The 21,211-nt window shown below is 44.3% G+C and overlaps 1 protein-coding gene across 1 annotated transcript in view; it reads right to left on the bottom strand.

Annotated features, from left to right (window-relative positions):
- The window catches only part of TGOLN2 (trans-golgi network protein 2), a 152,159-nt gene that overhangs the window by 130,550 nt on the left and 398 nt on the right, over positions 1–21,211 (bottom strand). The gene's annotated exons all lie outside the window — the stretch shown is intronic.

The following is a 21,211-nucleotide window of genomic DNA, read 5'->3' on the forward strand; positions in this document are numbered from 1 at the left end:
TGAGTGGAGGATCCTTTGCCTTGTCCCAATTCTCTGGAAACGCCTCGGACCATGATTAGAGCTGTGGAGGCTCCTCAATCTCCTCATGGGACACCCTCACCAGCATGCCCAAATTGACCCAGAGATCGTCTGAAGATATTATTTGAGCTTTCATAAGATCTGGTCTCGTGAGTACTGATATGAATTTAACTAGCTTGCGGTACAGAGGGGGAGAAGCAAAACTAAGAACCGTTGAAAGCAGTCTAGTAAGAATAATAACCCAGTGGGCAGCTAATATAATTGACTTGGGTCCCGGGAACGGCCTGGGGCGTAGCCTCTTGGCCTCTGGCGCACCACCCACCTATAGGATGTTAGGTAAAGTTGTAATAGTTTGGACGGGGATAGTTCTGGTCACCGGTCCTGGGGAGAGGGAGTTGGGAGTTTGGTTTATTAATTTAGAAAGGGGAATAACTCATGCACTCACTGTTAACAAATCTTATAGTCTTCACACTAAAAAACACACTTTCAGAGCATAAACTTAAGCACCAGGGAACGGGTACACATTACAGCTGCTCCATGCAAGTAAACCAAGATAATGACCACGAAGTATAAAATAACCACCTGGAATGTCAGGGGCCTAAATAATATGTCTAAGAGGTACAAGGTGTATAGCCAACTTAAACACAGGGGGATACATATAGCTCTAATACAAGAAACCCACCTTATAGAACAAGGAGTTAACGCCCTTAAAAAGAGATGGAGAGGTCAAGTAACTGCCACTAATTACTCAGCATTTGCCAGAGGAGTGCTGCTGTGGATCCGTCCTGGTGTACCCTTCCAAAAACTGCATGAGATCATAGACAAAGAGGGGAGATATGTAATAGTAGCTGGAAGATTGGAGGGAAAGGATATAGCTATAGGCAATATATGCGCACCAAATCAAGAACAGGGGGACATTTTTTAACAAGCTATCCCTGGAAATAGGTCCACTCCTAGCAGGTCCAAATATAATCAGGGTGACTTAAATTGCTTAGCAAACATTAATCTGGATAGATCTCATCCTCCCTTAACACAATCTCAGACTTTAAAAACCGCCAAATTGTTCACTGAGAGGCAACAACACTGGCAACTGGGAGACTGCTGGAGACAACTCCACCCGCACACTCAGGACTACTCCTTTTACTCATCAGTACACAATTTACTTGTTAGGCTTGACACTTTTTTAACATCTCCTGACATACAAAGTGAAGTAGTAGCCGATGAATACCTCAGCCGCACAATATCCGACCACAACCCTCTAGTGGTCTCACTGGCCTGGGGTAGAGAGAGACCGACAACCCCAACGTGGCGCCTCAGGGCAGAAATGCTGGAAGACGAAGCTTTAAAACACCTACGTCATACATCTATTGGTGAGGTTTTTAAAAAAAAAAAAAAAACACAGGGACAGCATCTTCCAGATCCATTGAGTGGGAGAAGTTCAAAACAGTAATCAGAGGCACATGCATTAATGAGAACATAGGGGTTCGAAGGTCACTGGAAATGGAACTCTGGAGGCTGCAAGACTCCCTCAGGGATATCGAGCGCAGACGCCCGCACTGCCCAGACAATGCCCCCCTGTTAACTGAAACCAAAGCCAAAATAACTGAAACAAATACGAGATTAGCTCGCTTCGACTATAGGCAATACTTAATTAAACAACACCCGGAGGGAGAGAAGGCGGGCGCCCTGTTGGCCTGGCTCGCTAACCCACTGAAACTTCAAAACAGTCATAGTTGAAATAGAAGACACCCCAGGTAATAGTATACATGGCCAGAAAGAGATAAATGCTAAATTGGCTAACTACTATTCTACACTATATGCGCCTCCTACCGAAACTCTCACTAACTCCCAGATGTGGGAGCTGAAAGACCTTGCCCTCCCTAAATTGGGAAACAAGGGGAGCTTGACCCAGGCCGAACCAATATCGACCGCAGAGATCTAATCCGCGATTCAAAGTAAGGCTAGAGGCAAGGTCCCGGGAGCTGATGGACTCCCAATGGAGTTCTATAACTTATACCAGGATCAATTAACCCCACATCTGTGCACAGTGTACTCGGAGGCATGGAACAACAAAAGCCTACCTCAGTCCACTAATGAGGCTATTATGATACCACTATTGAAACCAGATAGACCACCTAATGAGGTCCGCTCATACTGCCCATTATCCATGCTTAACATGGACTATAAAATTTTAAGCCAGATATTAGCAAATAGACTTTTACCTCATATGTCTGCATTGATCCATCAAGACCAATCGGGCTTCATCCCACAGCGTAGTACAGCTCAAAATATTAGGCGTCGAGTCACAATACTCCACTCAGTACCTCCGACAATGGTACAAGCAGCGATTATATCAGTAGACATCGAGAAGGCCTTTGATAGCCTGAGATGGGATTATTTAGAACAGGTCATGCTAAAGCTGGGGCTGGGAGAGGGATTTATCTGCTGGACAAAACTGCTATACATTAATCCTACTGCGAGAGTATGAACAGGCAGCACTATATCAAACCCCTTCCAGATAGGTAGGGGCACCAGACAAGGTTGTCCATTATCGCCCCTACTCTTTGTGGTGGCCGTGGAACCCCTGGCTCAAATGGCCAGAACAGGGCAGTACTTCAGGGGTATTTCGGTTAGCCACTGGGCTCACCTCATTGCTCTCTACGCTGATGACATGCTGCTCTTCCTTCGGAATATAGAGGCTGACCTACCGGGAGCAATGAATATGCTAGAGAGCTTCGGAGAAGCCTCCGGGCTTCGAATCAATTGGAGGAAATCCGCAATCTTCCCCTTTACATAGGGCACTGCCAGGCTCAATGACACCTAACACGTTTAAATACTTAGGAGCGAACATATACCATAAACTGGAAGACTTGTTAGAGGGGAACATACACAGAGCACTGAGAATGATAAGATCTAGCATGTGCTTCTGGGAAACACTGCCATTGACAGTATCAGGAAGAATCGCCTTGCTTAAAATGATAGTCCTGCCCAGATTGTTATATTACTTCTCAACAATCCCACTCATAATCTCGAAAGCAGTGTTCAAGGACATAGAATCAATGACCACGAGCTTTATTTGGGTAGCGGGCAGGCATAGAATCACATTAAACTCCCTTCAAAGACCCACTGCAGAGGGAGGATTAGCAGCTCCAGATTTAGAAAAATATTATTGGGCAGGGCAGTTACAGTGGCTAGCAAAATTAATTAATGAGCCCCCAGTTGCACGAGAACTACGAGCCCCACTAAACTGCCCACTGGAATTGATACTGTGTACATTACTGAACCCTAGGAGACTAAAACAACAACTGCCACTGGAGTAAGAGTTGACAAGATTTAGTTGGGAGCAGTAGCTAAAGCGCACGCACACAAAGATTCCATACGCGCCAGAAGCGCCTTTAACCTGCCTGAAACATAATGGGGGGCCCAGCGCTAATAGGTCTTAACACACTAGCAGCACATAACATATCAAAAATGGGGGACTTGTTCTGTAGCGGGAAACTACGCACATACACAGAACTATAAGAACAGTTCGATCTCTCATCTGGAATGTTTAGTACCTACAGCGCAGTTACAAGAATTATACAAAAGACATTGAGAGCAGGCACACATGAACCTCTAACCCACGGAGGTTGCAGCCTTATTTGCTCAATAGGGGAGCAGAGAGGAGTGATATCAGAAATATATCAGACCCTACATAAAATCACATGTAGACCTCTAAACAAACTTAAACTTAAATGGCAGACAGAATTAGAAACTACCATAGACGAACCGCAGTGGGCAAGGATCACTTCTCATATATATATTCAGTATCTAGAAACGCTAGATTTAAATTAATAAACTTATATATTTATCATAGAGCCTACTTAACCCCACATATGATAGCTAAAATGTATAATACAACCGGCACAGGCTGCCCTTGTGCATATGCTGGGGAGTTGCCCACGAATTAGACCATATTGGGAAGAAATAATTAGGAAAATCTCTGCTAGCACAGAAAGGACACTGACTCCTTCCCCTTTGGTGGCACTACTGGGAGACTTCCCTCGCCCCTCAGTTTATAAAACATCTTAACAAATTTATTGATCTAGCTCTAGTCCTAGCTAAAAGGGAAATTACGTCACATTGAAAAGACACAGTCGGCCCTCAAGTAAATAGATGGCAAGACGCATTAATAAGATGGGCAGAAATGGAAGGAACTGTACTATTACAAGAAGACTTGCAGGGGAGGAGACCAAGGGATAGTGCAAAACAATGGGACTCAATCTTGGAGAGCTTAAAGTCCGTAGACGCCTCTACTCCTGAAGACTCCATATCTACCTCACAATCCGACTCACAGCTCGCCTCTACGTCCAAGACATAAAACTGTACGTGTTTGTGAAAGGCTGTTACGTTAATCTGTGAAACATTGAACATCACACAGTGGTTCAAGTGTATGAAGGGGGGTAGGGGGAGGTCTCAAGAGGGATGTTTGGAATGTCTACTATGTGTATCTTATTGACTTGTTTGGAAAAAGCAATAAAAGATATAAAAAAAAAAAAAACTACCACTGACAGCTCAAGGAGGCCAAGAGAGTGGCCACCATGATTCGCAACAACTACGCATCCAACGGCACAAAAGAACGTTTCAAAATAGTCAAAGAATACTCCAATGCAGCAGCCACAGAGAATATCATCCAACCCTCCCACGGACTCTGCAACACCCTCTAAGACTACTTCCACAGGAATATCGCCACCATCTAAAACAACTTCCACCCTCAACCCATGATCTCCAACCTCAGCTATCAGGGCCTCCTTGCGCACACCAACAGCACTATATCCACTTGGGCACTGCTCACCACACATTCCATCTCAGACATCACGTCACCCATTTACTCAGAGACACTCACTGACCAATACCCTCATTACCAACCTCAGAACTAACCTCATCGGCACAGAACTCACCAGCATCCTCGACATCTCAGTCACATCTGCAGTTTTTTGGGGACCAATGGAAGTATGCGGAAATCAAACCCCTCCTAAAAAATTCCTTTGCCAACCCAAACAACATCCAAAATTACCAACCCACCTCTCTTCTCCTTTACCCAGACAAAGTACTTGAGAAGGCCATCAATTAGCAGCTCACCAACTACCTGGAAGAAAACAACCTACTGGACACCTCCCAATCAGGTTTTCTACCAACCACAGCACCGAGACTGCACTCGCTGACTACTTCAGAGCACTCCTCTACTGCGGGGAAGTGGCCGCCCTGATCCTCCTCAACATATCAGCCACATTCTAAAATGTCTCCCACCACACCCTCATCAACAGATTTCACAGCATCAGAATACAACAGGACAGCCTAAAATCACCTCTGCACCCAGGAGCATCATTTGCGGCGTACCCCAAGGTTTATCCCTCAACCCCACTTTGTTCAATACATACATGACCGCCCCTGAGCCGACACCATTAGATCCCACAGAATCAACATCATCTCTCACGCACACTATACTTAACTGATCCTCTCACTTACTGAAGGCCCCTCCACCACCAGAACCAACAACTGCAACGCCATGACCACCATCGCAGACTGGATTAAAACGAACTGCCTGAAGCTAAACTCCCACAAAACAGAAGTCCTGATCTTTGGGGAAAATCACTTCCACATGGGACCATAGCTGGTGGCCAGCCGAACTTGGACACACTCCTACGTCTATAGAGCACGCTTGCAACCTTGGCAGCATCCTCAACAGGGAACTGACCATGAATCGGCAATGCAGCCACCTCCTCCTGCTTCCACATCCTCTGCGTGCTCTGCAGTATCTTCAGATAGATCCCAGCCAGCACCAGGAAAAATGTCACCCAGGCCCTCCTCACCAGCTGCCTCGACTATAGGAAAGCTCTCTAGGCCAGCATGTCCTCCCAGCTCATAAAGGGACTCCAGACAATACAGAACACCGCTGCCAGGCTCATCCTAACCCTTACCAGGTGCAACAACATCTCCCCCACCTCAGAAACCTCCACCGGCTCCCCGACCAGAAGAGATGCAATTTTAATCCCCTCACACACACATACAAAGCCCTACACGATGAAGGACTGGACTACATCAACAGCGTTCGATAAAGTAGATAGAGCTTTACTATGGGGAAAACTGGTTGCTCTGTGCTTTCCTTCCACCTTCCTTGATCTATTAATTGCTTTCCACTCTTCTACCTGTGCAGAATTCTCTTGAGATGGGGGGGGGCGAGGAAGAGAGGCCTATCGCCAAAGATGTCTACTTTCAATGGTTTAAAGCAGGGATGCCTTCTGGCTCCCTTGCTTTTTTCCAGATCTGCTCTCTTTTCTATCCCAGAGTCAGGGTTTTCCCACACAAATAGGCAGATGCTCGATTTGTCGTATGCTGTTCGCCGATTATATTATTTTTGATTTAACTCCTATAGGCCTATAGAACAGCCTTCAATTCCCATTACGGTTCTCTGAGAGCCACTTTTTAAAGATTGATGTTTCCAAGAGCAAGATATTGCGCTTTCATGGTATTAAGAAAGCGAAATTTTCTCATTTCCATTGGGTAACCAAGAGCTGGAAATTGTGAACTCATGCACCTTTCTAGGGAAAATAGTATGCGGGAATCTCAGTGACGCAGCCCATATTACTTCTAATAAATCTAAAGCTGATGGTCAAGCAAGAGGTTTGGGGGTGTTGTATGTGGCCACGGGAAGAAGGCACTTTGCCCACCTTTTAGTGGTCTATCGAGCTAAGATACCTGCTTCTCTCCCTTATGGTTTGGAATTTATAGGCTGTTCTAAATGGGGGTTTCTGAATCACTTGGAAGGTAAGATTCTCAGAAAGATGCTATCGGTAAATACAGCTGTGTCCGTGGCTCCCCTAAGGCTGGAACTGGGCCTAAGAAGTGTGTTCGCCCAGGGACTAGCTGCAGTTGTACGTTGGGCTGTTTTCCTTATTAAGGCTGAGGATAATACCCTGAGAGCCTTACTGCAAAAAGAAATCTTTGCGAAAAATAATGTCTTTAGGTAACGCTTCTCTAAGAACCTTACATACACCCTAGAAATACTTGCGGTAGAGTTCAATCAGCTTTTGGTTACTCCTTCCCTGTAAATGAAAAGCCGCTTAAAACAGGCAACATGGTATTTTACTTACCGATTGGACTTACAGGGTTGTGTAAAAAATACGTTTTCCCTCAAATTTAGTAAAGTATCTTTAGTAGGAAAAAAAGAACAACCTTGTGTAACATGGAATTTGCTGCACGGGGTGATGTAGTAGGCTGGACTAGCTTGTAGTGAGTACCAAGGGGTACTTACACCTTACACCAGGCCCAGGTATCCATTATTAGTGTATAGGGTGTCTAGCAGCTTAGGCTGATAATGGTAGCTTAGCAGAGCAGCTTAGGCTGAACTAGGAGACGAGTGAAGCTCCTACAGTACCACTAGTGTCACTTGCACAATATCATAAGAAAACACAATACACAGATATACTAAAAATAAAGGTACTTTATTTTTATGACAATATGCCAACGTATCTCAGTGAGTACCCTCAGTATGAGGATAGCAAATATACACATGATATATGTACACAATACCAAAAATATGCAGTATAGTCTTAGAAAACAGTGCAAACAATGTATAGTTACAATAGGATGCAATGGGGACACATAGGGAGAGGGGCAACACAAACCATACACTCCAAAAGTGGAATGCGAACCACGAATGGACCCCAAACCTATGTGACCTTGTAGAGGGTCGCTGGGACTGTAAGAAAACAGTGAGGGTTAGAAAAATAGCCCACCCAAAGACCCTGAAAAGTGAGTGCAAAGTGCACTAAAGTTCCCCAAAGAGCACAGAAGTCGTGATAGGGGAATTCTGTAGGAAAGACACAAACCAGCAATGCAACAACGATGGATTTCCAGTCGAGGGTACCTGTGGAACAAGGGGACCAAGTCCAAAAGTCACAAGCAAGTCGGAGATGGGCAGATGCCCAGGAAATGCCAGCTGTGGGTGCAAAGAAGCTGCTACTAGGCAGTAGAAGCTGAGGATTCTGCAGGAACGACAAGGGCTAGAGACTTCCCCTTTGGAGGATGGATGTCTCACGTCGTGAAGAGTCGTGCAGAAGTGTTTTCCCGCCGAAAGACCGCCAACAAGCCTTGCTAGCTGCAAATCATGCGGTTAGGGTTTTTGGATGCTGCTGTGGCCCAGGAGGGGCCAGGATGTCGCCAATTGCGTCAGGGGACAGAGGGGGCGCCCAGCAAGACAAGGAGCCCTCTCAGAAGCAGGCAGCACCCGCAGAAGTGCCGGAACAGGCACTACGAAGAGGAGTGAAACAGTGCTCACCCGAAGTTGCACAAAGGAGTCCCACGCCGCCGGAGGACAACTTAGAAAGTCGTGCAATGCAGGTTAGAGTGCCGTGGACCCAGGCTTGGCTGTGCACAAAGGATTTCCGTCGTAAGTGCACAGAGGCCGGAGTAGCTGCAAAAGACGCGGTTTCCAGCAATGCAGTCTGGCGTGGGGAGGCAAGGACTTACCTCCACCAAACTTGGACTGAAGAGTCACTGGACTGTGGGAATCACTTGGACAGAGTTGCTGGATTTCGAGGGACCTCGCTCGTCGTGCTGAGAGGAGACCCAGGGGACCGGTAATGCAGTTCTTTGGTGCCTGCGGTTGCAGGGGGACGATTCAGTCGGCCCACGGGAGATTTCTTCGGAGCTTCTAGTGCAGAGAGGAGGCAGACTACCCCCACAGCATGCACCACCAGGAAAACAGTCGAGAAGGCGGCAGGATCAGCGTTACAGAGTTGCAGTAGTCGTCTTCGCTACTTTGTTGCAGTTTTGCAGGCTTCCAGCGCGGTCAGCAGTCGATTCCTTGGCAGAAGGGGAAGAGAGAGATGCAGGGGAACTCTGATGAGCTCTTGCATTCGTTATCTAAGGAATTCCCCAAAGCAGAGACCCTAAATAGCCAGAAAAGAGGGTTTGGCTACTTAGGAGAGAGGATAGGCTAGCAACACCTGAAGGAGCCTATCAGAAGGAGTCTCTGACGTCACCTGCTGGCCCTGGCCACTCAGAGCAGTCCAGTGTGCCAGCAGCACCTCTGTTTCCAAGATGGCAGAGGTCTGGAGCATACTGGAGGAGCTCTGGGCACCTCCCAGGGGAGGTGCAGGTCAGGGGAGTGGTCACTCCCCTTTCCTTTGTCCAGTTTCGCGCCAGAGCAGGGCTAAGGGGTCCCTGAACCGGTGTAGACTGGCTTATGCAGAAATGGGCACCATCTGTGCCCATGAAAGCATTTCCAGAGGCTAGGGGAGGCTACTCCTCCCCTGCCTGAACACCTTTTTCCAAAGGGAGAGGGTGTAACACCCTCTTTCTGAGGAAGTCCTTTGTTCTGCCATCCTGGGCCAAGCCTGGCTGGACCCCAGGAGGGCAGAAACCTGTCTGAGGGGTTGGCAGCAGCAGCAGCTGCAGTGAAACCCCTGAAAAGGCAGTTTGGCAGTACCAGGGTCTGTGCTACAGACCCGTGGGATCATGGGATTGTTCCAACAATGCCAGGATGGCATAGAGGGGGCAATTCCATGATCTTAGACATTTTACATGGCCATATTCGGAGTTACCATTGTGAAGCTACACATAGGTAGTGACCTATGTGTAGTGCACGTGTGTAATGGTGTCCCCACACTCACAAAGTCAGGGGAATTTGACCTGAACAATGTGGGGGCACCTTGGCTAGTGCCAGGGTGCCCACACACTAAGTAACTTTGCAGCTAACCTTTACCAGGGAAAGGTTAGACATATAGGTGACTTATAAGTTACTTACGTGCAGTGGTAAATGGCTGTGAAATAACGTGGACGTTATTTCACTCAGGCTGCAGTGGCAGGCCTGTGTAAGAATTGTCAGAGCTCCCTATGGGTGGCAAAAGAAATGCTGCAGCCCATAGGGATCTCCTGGAACCCCAATACCCTGGGTACTTCAGTACCATATACTAGGGAATTATAAGGGTGTTCCAGTATGCCAATGTAAATTGGTGAAATTGGTCACTAGCCTGTTAGTGACAATTTGGAAAGAAATGAGAGAGCATAACCACTAAGGTTCTGGTTAGCAGAGCCTCAGTGAGACAGTTAGGCACCACATAGGGAACACATACATATAGGTCACAAACTTATGAGCACTGGGGTCCTGGCTAGCAGGGTCCCAGTGACACATAACAAACATACTGAAAACATAGGGTTTTCACTATGAGCACCTGGCCCTGGCTAGCAGGATCCCAGTGAGACAGTGAAAACACCCTGACATACACTCACAAACAGGCCAAAAGTGGGGGTAACAAGGCTAGAAAGAGGCTACTTTCTCACAGGTGAGACTACATCAACCACCGTCTACACTTCCACCAACTCACCAGACACCTGTGTTCTTCCTCTCTAGCCCTCGCACACACACCCACAACCTGACGTAGCAGCAGCGGTGGATGCTCATTTTACTACATCGCTGCCAAGGCCTGTAAAGACCTGCCCCTCTCCCTCCGAACTGTATCCTCACTGGCAGACTTCAGGAAGAGACTTTAGACCTGGCTCTTTGACAGAGACATCGCACCCTAGTGCTCAGATACCCCCTGGGATGACAACGATGTGCTCTACAAAGGACTGATTGATTGATCATCATCATCATCTGTCTACTCGTCCTTACTTTTTATTTTATTTTTACCCTGCTCTTTTTTTTCACCAGCTATAGCGGGGAAGATCTTTATACATTCAATCATATCCTCTCTCCAACTCTTCTGTCTGTCAAGTTCGCTCTCAAGCCAATGTTTAAACTCACCTCCATGGAGGTTTTTTATCTCTTGTTCTCTGTAGCCATGGAAACTCATTTATTAAGTGCCTCAAACTGTGTAGATCTGAGCATCGGTTTCATATCATACACAGTTGGAGTCAAAAAATCTAACTTTCAAATATTAAAATTACCCTCTAAGGGAGACTGTAAATTTTCACCATGCACAGTGTATTTATTCCGTTCTGAAATTCAGGTACCTGTATAGTACCCAATCTCTCATCTTTTCATGGGCTGGCGTCCACTCAGCCTGCATTTTCTGACCCTCTCCAGGCACCTCAATAACTTCAGGCTTTGCATACAAACTTTCCATTATTTATTTTCAAAATTAGCAAAACTATAAGTTCAGAAACACTTTAAAACCATAACAGTTTAGTAAACAGCAACCAACTGCCGTGCAGCCCTGTCAAAGGTCAGCCTATCACAGCATGGCTTCCTCATTAACCAACCAATCAGAGCACTACTATGTGATGATCTATCACCAACCCCATAATGTCTCCTTGGCTGTGTAACCAATCATAGCACGACCTATCCATCAAACCAGAAAAATAATTGCAAAACATTTCCTATATCTAATAACTGAATAACCCTTTGTCCGGTTACCGCAGAAAGGGGAAAACAAAAAAAAAGTCAAGTACAGCAAATAGAACTCTTCAAACGAGCACTAAAAAAAAAAAAAAACACAATTCTATTTAAACCACTATTCATACCAAGTAGACTCCTGTCCAGCAGTTGTCTACCTCGGGCAGCGAGCTTGCTCTTGTTAACTCAAGAGCAAGTTACACTAGCCAAATTAAAACACACAACCTTGAAAATAAATCATTTAACTCAGATTCACAATCAATATGCAAGGGGTGCTTTGCTCTATACACCACAGTGACAAATAATCAATATATTGACATCTTGGATTTACAACAAATCTTATAACCAACTAATTTCAACTCAACAAAATAAACTTCAAATGTAATTACAAATACAAATAGTACATCAATACAATAGTAATCAGTTTACCACTGGACCCAACAATCATCATCGTATACCCCAACAACTCAATACAGTAACAGAAATCCATCACCACCATCTCATACTGCAATGAACATTCGCAAACTCAGTTTCTCCTTATTTATACTTACACGCCAAATTCAGTCAGGAACACACAGCCAGTGCAGCTAATCACTCCCTGGGAGGCTCTGACATCAGAAAGTTGGCAAAAGGCCATAAACTCCTTTCTCCTCATACCAGTATTAGAGACTCAAAAACGATGGGAGCCTTCTGGAGACCCCTTAAGCAGGAGGTGCTCTTACGCTAACCATCCGCTGCTAAGAAAATTGTAGGAGCCGATCCCCAATAATGTTTGCGTCCCAAACTTTACCACAGACAATCCGCATCTCCTATTCTTCTTGCAGATCTAACCACAAGAGATACCACCCTCCTGGTTATTAAACGTACTGATGGGCAGAATAAAATTCAAATTGGAACAGGCACCTCTCAATAAGTGAGTTATGGTTCAGAAATACGTTTTAAAGATTTATTACAGATTTTTTAATATAAACAATACATAAAATTGCACAGATTAAAATGAAGACTCAGATACAGAATACAAAATGAGAAATCAGAGCCAAAACTCCCTATTTAGGCAGCTAAACATCTCCAAATTTTAAATGTCGAACTCACAAAGAATACTGACAACATTCGTAGGAGGAAGAAGAAAGTCTCAAATCAATCAGACTAAGGCTTGGGAGGAAAATGAGAAGTCACCCCAAACCTTCAAAACCAGGGGTTTTCATATACATTTTATGCATAAACAACTAAAAAAAATGCAGATTCAACATGGCATGATCTTGGTTATGCCCCATTGGTAAATCAACAACAATGTCGTAATAATCAAAACTCTTAGAACTAAACTACTTTCTCACAGGAAAAAATAAATATTACATTTGCCTCCTCAGCAACTGCAGATGTATAATACAATGTGAAATATTTCTCAAACAAAAGCTCCTAACGTTATGTTCTTTCACTGGCCTACATCAGAACTTTAAGAGGAAATCCTTCAACTGATACATGTAGTAAACAGTGAAGAGTTTCATTCCTCATACATGATCTCTAAAGAAGATCAGCATTTACATCATAGCACTTTGTGTGCTGCAGAATCATAGAGAGAGAAAACTCACTGGGTCTCCGTTTGGTAGGGGAGATGAGCAGAACGCCAGGAACTTCATCCATTCTAATAAAATGGACTGTTGCACAAAAATGAGGCCTAAATATACTACATACATAATCATACTTCTAATTAACAATTCATTTCAAGTGCATTTTCATGGTTTATGATCATATAAATCATTAAAATCGCTAATTTGTACATGCAATGTGTTCACCCAGAAACTGCACATAAGAAAAAACTTTTAAAAGTTGAATGTCCATAGAAATTCTATTTCAGGACCAGTGGTCCAGAATATTCTTCTCCACTACTCATTTAACAGCACCCAATGAAAAAACCGTTTAAACATACAATATAACTATAAATCCCATGATGCTTTGCCCATCAACCCCACTAATCATGGCCTAGCAAACCCCTCAGGTACAGTAGGCACCATCTTAACTATCTCTTTCTTTGCTGCTCGGCAGTCAAGGTAAGTGTCTTACAGTCCTTTTCATCATTTGGTGTTACTCTTATATTTATTGCTGTTTGCAAATAACTGTGATACTACTTGTTTGACACTTACTGTGCCTGTATTTACATGTACTGTTCCCTTGAAGAGTTTGTTCTTTCCGCAAGTTTCTTATAGTAGCAGCCGCCCCCGCTTCTTTAGCGGTAGCGTGACCCTTTCAGCCCACCCCCGCTCTCCCTTCTTTCACCTTTCTCTTGATCTTCGTCATTAATTGCCTTATTTTCCCCTTTATCTTAGTGCCTTTGTTCCCTAATCTGGGCCCGAGCTTGCAGGAGCTGAGGGACGCAGAGGTAGCCCAATTGGGCTCCTCACAGGCTGCCCAATTGGGCTCCACATGCAGTCCTCTTTTTAGATCCATTGCTGAGGTGCAGAGTGAGCACTTGGCTTTGCGCTTCAATCCTGGGCTCAGAACAACCTACTGCCTCTTCTCTCAGGCTGCAATAATTAGAGATCAATCTGATTAAAGAGATTTGGCTCTTTTTTGACGCTGTTGACTGCAGAGTCAACAGGGGCTGCAATGAATTACTTTTACAGCCTTTACCAGAGGAACTCCAGCCTTGGTGCCAATAGTTCGAGAATCTTTGGACCTGGGGTCAGTTTCCCCCATTATTACTCCTTTGGGGCAGGCTTAGCATTATACACTATTGCTTGCAGCACGGCTGCTGGGAACCATTTGAAAAGGAGGGGTATGGGCAGTGCTATCACTAAGAGGTGCAGAGCCAGCATATGGATAACGATCTAGTGGAGGCACTAGACACATCAGTCCAACAGTCAGTGAACAGGGCCCTTGAAACGTCAGTGCCACAATCAGTTAACAAGGCATTAGATGCTGCACAGAAGCCTATCACTGCCCATCAGAACTTTTTTGCCAAAGAACCGGGGTTTACCAAACCTCAGGATCTAGGCCCACTGAAACTAAATACAGCAAGCTCCACAAGGCTTAAGCCAAGTCCAAAGACTGGCCTCACAGCACAATCTTGACTGTTTTATTTCAGGCCCCCTTAGGGGACTATGAATATTCTTAGTCTTCTTCAACTTCCAAGAGTACATCAAACCTTCTTGGGACAGATAAAGATTTAGACACTTCAACCTGTAACTCATCTCATTCAGATCAAGACATTTCTCCGAAACGCAAAAAGCAGCAAAAATCCTCCCTTACTTGCCATACCACTTTTAACCTCTCCTGGGTGAATCCTTTCACCTTTAATCCAGCAGATATTGTTCAACCCAGGTCTTCAGACTGGGTTCCCGCGCAGGCAGTGGCTGAAAGTCTCCACGACAAACTGAGGAAGAGTTTTCTTGAAGAGGTCTGCAACACGCATTGAGCTGAATGCCCCAGGCAAAACCTGCCTGATGAAGTGGCGGAAACTCCTGAAATAGAACAAGCTCATTCTTGAAAAAGTCTGATAAAGATTCTAAGACAATTGTCCATGTTTGACGCGCCTATAAAGATAAGATGCTGGATATTTCAGGCCCGCTGGCAAAAATCCTAAATATGCCTTTGGCCGCCTTAGAGGCTGGATCTCCCATAAATCCGGATATCCATGCTGAATGGACCTAACATGCGATCTGCCTCTTAGGCAACACAAAGCAAAATGCACCATTTCCACAGAAAGGAGGAAATCTCTCCTTATGAGGATACATCCAAAACTAACTGAGCTGGCCTTGGCTGACGCAGGTCCTTCTGCAGTAGGTCAACCGTCTGGCGACAGGCTTGTCAAGGACCTGGGAAAATACATTAATACTTTCACTGCACTGGACAAGGCCCAAACTTCCTTAAAGAAAGTGTTCCAAGCAAACCTTTTTGGAAGGTCTTGGTGAGGTAAGGGCCGCTTGCCAGGCTGGCAATTCTTCCAAGATGCTCAGAGAGGACTATATGGTCACGGCCAAGGGGGTTGGCAAGACTCCACTAGGGGAGTAACATTCTTCTCTTGACTAAACCATTTTGGTGGCAGAGGAGGCAACATAGGTGGACAAAAGGCAACTTCCAGGCCAGCCATTCCACAGGAAAGGCTCATAGATTCCTCACAAGTTAGGTTGGGAGAAAGAGCTTGTACTTTTATTCATAACTCAAGATGCTTGGGTTCCGCAAACAATCCAGGGCTTAAATATGGAGTTTTATCAACTCTGCGATAATTGATTCCAGTGCAGCTTTATTTCTCCAAACAAGAGACTGTCTTTATGGACTCAGTAATACAAGGGCTGTTGTAGAAGTGTGCAGTGGCTTATTGTAATACTCATCCCTTCGGCAGCAAAATCTTTCTGGGACAAAAAAAAAAAAAAAAAAAGAGGAAGTGGTCTCAGACTGCTATTAAACCTGAAGGATTTCAATTATTACATAGTGTACAGACATTTCAAGATGGAAGACATCCATCTTCTAACGGACATCCGACAAGGTGGGGGGGGGAATTGGATGGTTCGTCTGGACCTCAAAGATGCTTATCTCTCTATCCCCATATTCTCACAGGCATTTCCTTAAGTTCAGGTGGAAAGACCGATGACTCGAATATTTGGTCCTTTCATTCGGGCTTTCTTCAGCGCCATGGTACTTTACCAAGGTGATGAAACCGGTGATAGTTCACCTCAAAGAGAAAGGTGTGCACATGATCATATCTCTCAACGATGTGCTTATCATAGCGCAGTCGCAGGATCTAGTCATGGAGCACCTTCAGAAACCAATCAATCTGCTATAGGATTTAGGGTTTGTAATCAATCAATCCAAATCGATTCCGTGCCCGTCCAGGACCACTGACTTCCTAGATTTTGTGATAAGACTCAGAGAATGCTCAGCTGTTACTCCCCAATTCCAAGATCAGGGACATAAAGAAAGAACGGAGGAAGGTGCTGTCTCAACAATCAGTGACATTAAGAACCATTGCAAGGTTAATGAATCTACTGGCGTCAACCATTCAGGGGGTGTTTCCCAGGCCCCTTCATTACCGGGCATTAGAAAGACTCAAGATCCAACATTTGAGAAAAGTATTGGCTTACATGGAACAGGTTCCCCTGGCGGATGACGTACAAGCAGAACTCCAGTGGTGGTTGGAACACGTAGACGTATGGAATGGCAGAGCTATTTTTGGTTTGCTGGTGGAGATAGCCAAGGATTTTTTTTGCATAAGTGCCTAAGCCACCAGATCTAGATTGTTGCGAACTACATCCCAGAACAATCCAATACCATAGTGGAATGTAATTCTAGACATCTGATGGACCACAGCGAATGGAAACACTCCTGCAGTTATTCCAGTTGATCCAGAGAACCTGGGGACCATGCAGGATAGATCTCTTTGCATCATAACTGAACCGTCAACTGGAGGAATTCTTTAGCAGGAGACCAACCCACTGGCAATGGCGACAGATGTTTTCTCTCAGAACTAGTCGAACGGTCTGAATTATGCCCCCCCCCCCTTTGTGAGGATGGTGACTCAAATCAAGCATCAGAATTGGTTCTAGTCACTCCAGCATGGAAAACTCCCAGCCTTGGTTCCCGGGTCTTCTGGAATTTGCCTGTGGCTCCCCACTTCTTTCCTGGTCTCAGGAAATGCTCCAGGGTCGTCAGGGAGATATGCATCTTATGGTAGTATCAGACTGTGTCCGATGGTTTGGAGGCTTTCAAGCAACAGTGGTGTTTGTCAGGAATTTCGGACAAGGCTGCGGAATTCATTAACTAATACAAAGGAGGAATGAGAGCCCTCCAGGCAGGGGAGGGGAGACCTTCTAACAATTATTATGGTAGATTCGGATACTTCCCCCTGACAATAAACACAAGTAATAAATATCCATCTGTTAAAGACACAAAATCTCAACACAAAGCAGTTTGGGGTCTAGGATTTGTGTTTTTTGCGGGGGCTGGAAGCAAACTGCTTTTTCACAAATAACCCTCACTCTAATAGTGATATGCTTCATCATTGGGTTCAACCTGGCTGCTCAACCATATTTCAGGGAGCACTAGGTATGTATGTGTATATATATATATATATATATATATACACATATATATATATATACACACACATACATACACACACATACATACACACACACATAATGATGACGCATGTCACTATTAGAGTTTGCAAGAGTTACTTGTGAAAAACAATTTGCAGAATTCATTAACTAAGTGTGGGCCCCCCTATAAGGAAAGCAAGGATGGGCTCAACCGTATTCCAGGGAGCACTAGGCATGTATGTATATGTATAGACATACATATCCCAATGTAAAGCCACTCTTTACCGTCAAACACTTTTCAGGACGGGTGCAACCATATGTGAGAGTGGACTCACGCCAATTAATTCAGTTCAAAACTCCGCAATGAAGAAGGAGCATTCCACTGGATCAAAAATACGTTTTATTTCTAACAAGGGAGAGGATGTAGCGCAGCAGTCAGAGCTACCACCTCGGGAGCTAGAGATCGGGGTTTGATCCTCCGCAACGGCGCTACATGATGTGATTCTGGGCAAATCACTTAATCTCCCTGTGCCCATGGACAGCGCCTTGAGACCCTCACGGGTGATAACTCTCACTATATAAATCTACACTTACCAAGCAGATGCGTTTTGGCAAAATCGTCTTTCTCAATGCTGGCATCAAATAAGTCAACTTTCTGTTAGCAGATTATGGTTATCACTTAGTTAAGGAGAGCACATCTCATTTGGAATAATGCAAAACTGGAGCAGGACGAAGATTGATTTGCATATCGCTGGTGCCTGTCTGGGGTCATTTGGCAGGCAAAAAAACAATGGCATACAATGTGGCTCTGAGTAATTACCAGTGGCTGAGATTCATTCAAGCATTCCATCCATTACTTTTTTGATTTCTTCTATATGATACTCAAAGAGCGATGGCTGTGCCTGGATCCAGAACCTATGCTCAGTGTTTTTGCAATAGAACTCAAGCTGCACCCTACTGCCGAAGTCAACATAGGCTGAAACTGGTTAAGGGTTACTTGGGTTCCCACTCATAGGGTTCCTGGCCTGGTAGTTTGGGCTAAACTATTCCTATTTCAGCAGTACCCAGGCTGATTTACACATTTCTCATTTCTATCTGTGATGGTATGTGGGCAAAAAAAATTGACTGGAATATGGTCCAAAGTAATTATGAGTAACTGGTGTAATTCAGGCATTCTACCCATCACTTTTGTGCTTTCTGCAAAATCTGCTGTAGCAAGCAACTGTATATGTTTATTAAATTTAAAAAAAGTTTCCATTAACTTCACTGGAGCTTGTACCCTGCCTGGCTGGTGGTTTTAGGAATGCTGTGACATCACAGCCTTTTACATGCCTGGAGGGTGGAGTATGGTAATGTACCACAGAAAATATTGTTTGTTCTCCTATCTTTGATTTTAGTCCTATCAAGTACCCTAAATTTACAATGTGTACATTTGTTGTTTGGGTGGGGTGGGGAGTACAAGAATACTTTTAACTCAAGGATGGCGCATAATAAAACATTTGAAAACCACTGTATTATTATGCAAATTTTAAAACCCACTGCATTAAAATGTGTGCCCTCTGCCACTTTAAAAAGAATTCCAATTAACATGCTTTTGGAGCAGCTTTGCCTAATAGGTAGCCAGATCACTGACAAACGTCCCAATAGCCAAAAAGCCACGCAGCTGTGAAAGGACTGGTGGCAGGGAACATGGTTACCATCTAGCAGCAATCATTTTCTCCAATTGGGGGGCTAAGTTTCTGACTTTACCAGGATTTTTTGTAGCAAGCCTGGCAATGTAGTGTGGTGGAGGACCGAGAAAAAAGCGAGATTGATAAAGAGAGCAAAATGATTATAAGATAATAAGGATGGAGGAACATCAGAAGAAACAGGACTGTCAGTGGACAGGACTATAGTGAAAGATGTAACACGTGTAAGGGTAAAGGATGTGGACAGTGAAAGGATAAGCATGGCTAAGTGGAGGAGGAGGAAAATCTCTTTGGAAAATCTAAAGGAGGAAATAGGAGTGTGCCAATCGCAAGGAGAAGGTGGACAAGGGTACAGGCAGTGCTGGGTGGTTGAAGCAGAGGAGGGACTCTGAAGGATAAGGAATGACTTGCTGGTCTAGGACAAGCGGATGATGCACTTTGTGGCAGAGATAAGAGGAGGAAAAGTGCTTATTAGTCATGTTTATCCAAAATTGTTTTCTTAAATGTTCTGACTCAGCACGCATCACTGCTGTGCCATAAATACATGTTTCTGCTTCTACTGAACAATATCCCAAGAAGTGATATTTCATGATACATGGATTCCAATTAAATATATGCACTTTGCCATCTGTAATACATTAAGTTCCCCAGACTTGCGTTTTTAAGTTGTTGCATTTTTTTCTTCTATGCACTAATGCTGTAGATTTCTAGAGAGCATTAGTATTCAAAACTTTCCTGCTAACAATATTCAGAACCTTTAAACTAGGGTTCATTTCTGATTCTCCCACTGTACTGATGAAACTCAAACCCAGCAACAGGCATGAAAATGCCACATTAGCAAATGGCTTTAACAAGGTTTACCCATTGATACCCTGGTTAATACGAAATCGTGTTGTTATAGGCACCATAGATACTCACATTTTATGCTCAGTTTCTGCACTCCATGTGCTGTTAACACAAAATCTTTCCAAATGAGAGATGTATTTCAGGTAATGGCAGTAGCCACGTGTATCAAAACAATGAATACATGATGGAAGAAAGCATTCAGGGTTGCCATGCAGAAACACTGAATATAGTTTCAGAGTTACATTGCCTGGGGATGAGGCAATCCTATGATGGACAGCAAGGAAGTTGCTGCTTCTAATAAGCTTGTCTTTTAACATAAACCTATTGTGTGCTGAGAAATGCACAGTGAACAGAACAATGACAAAACAAATGTGTTTAAACTTCGCCAATTGCTACAAATTTTGAATATGCCTAAATATATTTCACTATAGATGTAGTTTGATTTTTTAAATTCCCAATGGGTTGAGATCAATAAAACTACAGTGCACTTTTTGATGCTTACAGTTCCTGAAATGCCACATCCTACTTGGTCTACTGGCATAACATGCAGTTAAATTTAACATTCATTCTGCTAAAATTCCTTAATGGTGAACCCTTAAACCTCACTAAAGATTATTAAATTGAGACCATTGTTGGAGGCCAAGCATGCTTTAAAATATATATATATATATATATCAATCACAATGGGCGCATATAGTCCACAAAAATGCTCCTATATTATGAAGCATACAACAACAGCGAAAAGAGCCTCTACAACCTACAAGACATTTTGACACAGGTTCTGATTATGGCTCCCCAACCCCATTTATTCGCAGTATTAGTCCATACCCCTTCCGATGTTTGAATCTAGTTGCGCCCCTGCCTCACATGTAGGTTGTACAGCACATCGTACTAACATCAGCTAGTTTGATCACTGTAACCATAATCGCCAAGAAATGGCACCAAACAGGTAAGGATGGCCCTTATCCCAACCAACACAAACACATATACACCCCCGCCTTTGTTTTTCTGATACAGGACATACGAGTATGTAGCCAACAAGTCCAGCAATAACCAAATGCAATCCCATGTCTTAGGTTCGGCACCTATGAAAAATGTCATTGCAATGTGCAAGAACAACCAATCCAATTCAGGGGTGAAGGCAGGCATTTCAATACGAAAGGGATGGGGAGGGCAGCATCAGGAATACGAGCTATGTGGAAGGGAGGCTCCTGATGGCAGATCATCATAAGGTTCGGGAGAGG

The sequence above is a fragment of the Pleurodeles waltl genome, chromosome 11 (genome assembly GCF_031143425.1).
Source record: "Pleurodeles waltl isolate 20211129_DDA chromosome 11, aPleWal1.hap1.20221129, whole genome shotgun sequence".
Lineage (NCBI taxonomy): Eukaryota > Metazoa > Chordata > Amphibia > Caudata > Salamandridae > Pleurodeles > Pleurodeles waltl.